Source organism: Hippoglossus stenolepis, chromosome 18 (genome assembly GCF_022539355.2).
Source record: "Hippoglossus stenolepis isolate QCI-W04-F060 chromosome 18, HSTE1.2, whole genome shotgun sequence".
In the NCBI taxonomy this organism is placed as follows: domain Eukaryota; kingdom Metazoa; phylum Chordata; class Actinopteri; order Pleuronectiformes; family Pleuronectidae; genus Hippoglossus; species Hippoglossus stenolepis.
Window position 1 is genome coordinate 9,698,063 of NC_061500.1, and position 2,582 is coordinate 9,700,644.

Consider the following 2,582-nt stretch of genomic DNA (forward strand, 5'->3'; position numbering starts at 1 on the left):
TTATTATGGTTTTTTGGGGGGGGGAAGAGATGAAGACACACACTGTATTTCACTCTGTGTTATTCATATGACGCTGCTGCAATTATTGTGTCGCCCGAGGTCAATGAAAGAGGATCAGCATCCCTTCAAAATAAGACTTGATATTGCACAGGATTCATTAAACTAACGTGCACGAACAAACCAGCAGCATCGGTGTGTTGCAACATTCATTCATTCATAACTAAAGTGTCAATGAAAGAAAACACAGCAACTCATACTGATCCTGCAGCTGACGCTGCTCACGTGTCTCACTTTTAACCGCTAGATGTCACCAGTCACCAATCAATGACAGACACGTGATTGGCTTTATTATTATTATCATTTTTTTTAATGCAGGTTATTGGGTTGTTTCTTCTTCCTCTTCTTGTTTCAATAATAAAAAATAAAAACTTAATAACGAACAACATAATAATAATGATATGATGGCGATGATAATGATGATGATTATTATTATTATTATTTTTAGTTTCAAGTTTTATTTGTCATGTTCACAGGGTCAACAGTACAATGAAAAAAGCAAGGTAGAAAGTAAAAGTAACAACTTTAGTATTGGTATTTGTATTAGTTTTAATATTTGACTGTTGTGGGGCAACTACAGTGTAAAGCCCCCAAAAGCTCCATCACATAGCTATTCTTGTTATGGCCATATATTTTGGGCTGGTATCTGTTAATCCTAGTGTGGGAGTTAGGAGTTGTAAACTACCTGAGAGTGGACCGCCTGACAGACTAACTGTGTTTGAGCCATAAACTGTGCAGAAATAAATAGGTAGGTTCACACTGTTGTAGACTTAGGTTGTAACGTACAAGAATTAAAACAGTGTCTCTGAACATATGTAGCACCAGTCATTGTTTTATTACATCTGTCATCATGTCTATCAGTGAAGGACAGAACTGTATTATTCTCTCAGACTGACAGTTAGAGACTTGCCAGTGGCACATCGACATCTCCAGCTGGGACAATTGTTAATTAAGCACTTATGCCACGAGAGGCCTGCGCTTTACAGGGATTTTAGTTCAGCCACAAGGAACTGTCAGGCAATGGAGCTTTCATTCCAATATATCCTTCTTTATCACACACAAAGATGTGTATTGTAGTGGTGTGCACAAATATCCACCAAGCACCCAACATAGTTTTCTCAGTCGAGGTCTAAAGTGGCTTCTACTGTTTCGCCGAAATAGATGATTTTGAGGCAATGTGATATGGATTCTTTCAAAAATGCTGAGCTGAGACAATTTTTTGTATTTCACGAATAAAGACAAATGTCCTGTCATAAAATATGTCAGATGAAAGATTTATGTTTGAGTGTTTTTGAAGGATTTATGGATAAGGCAGAGGTCATTTAAATTACTTTATATAAGGCAATGAAATCCAAGGCAATGTTAAAACATTTTTTAAAATGTATTTATCACATTTTTATCACAAAATAGACTGCAGATTCAGACTGTGATTCAAAAATAAAAATGCCTTGCAGAAAGCAATCAATCTAAGGCCCAGGGGAACATGAGTGGTTTAAATTTTGATTTGAAAATAGTCAAGAAGCTGGTAAAAATCTGTTTGCAGCCTAGAAGTTATTAAAGCTGCTTCCTGCAAACATATACTGGGCCTGTTGGGTTTATTTTCATGCAAATCAGGCAGGGGCAGATCCAGAGGGGGGGGCCCAGGGGTGGGCTTGTGTGAATTGTTGTTTTCTTTACTCTAGAATGGACCCTTTATATTTAAAAACGTTATATTTACATTAGGAACGGGTCCTCTCTACTATGGAGGCCGCCATGTTTTTTACAGTAGCCCAAACTGGACAAACTAAACACCTTTTGAGTTTTTATGACAACTGAAGGCTACCACGGGTTCTCTTTCATGTTTGGAATTGGAGGGTGAGGTGAGGGGTATTCAGCTGCAACATACAACTTCACCACTAGATGGCACTAAACTCTACACACTTGAACCTTTAAAGGCACTTGTGAATAAAGAAGTTATCAACCTGGTTTTAAAAAACTGCAATGGATGGAGAGTTCCAAGGACCATCAGGCACTGTGCTGCACCCAGTGACTACAAGCTGCTTCTCACTGTTTAGACTTTGGGTGCCACCCTCAGACCACTGGGCGCTGATCTCAAGGGTCTCGCAGGGTTGTAACGGACTGACATGTCTGTTATGTATTTGGGAGCAGCTCGAGTAAGCGATTTAAACAAGTGTAAACTCAATCCTGTGGCTCACTGGCAGCCAGTGTAGAGATTTGAGATGATGGGTGATGTGTGTTTTTAGATTTGCTTGAAGAAAAAGAGGGCTTGGGATCCACATAGGCCCTCGTTGTGTTGTATTTGTTTGTTTTAGCCATTTTGATTGTTGTTCTTTCAGTAAACAAAGCATTTGTTTAAAGCGTGCATTGAAAACCACATAGAACATCTGTAATAATGGTATAATTACAAAGGAATAGAGGTGCGCGCTGTGTTTGTGATGACAGGAAAAGGTGAGCTGCGCCTTTAACTGCAAACTCGCTCCCGACGTTGTTTCGCGAGATTTGCTTGGCGCCGCGACCTCATGTGA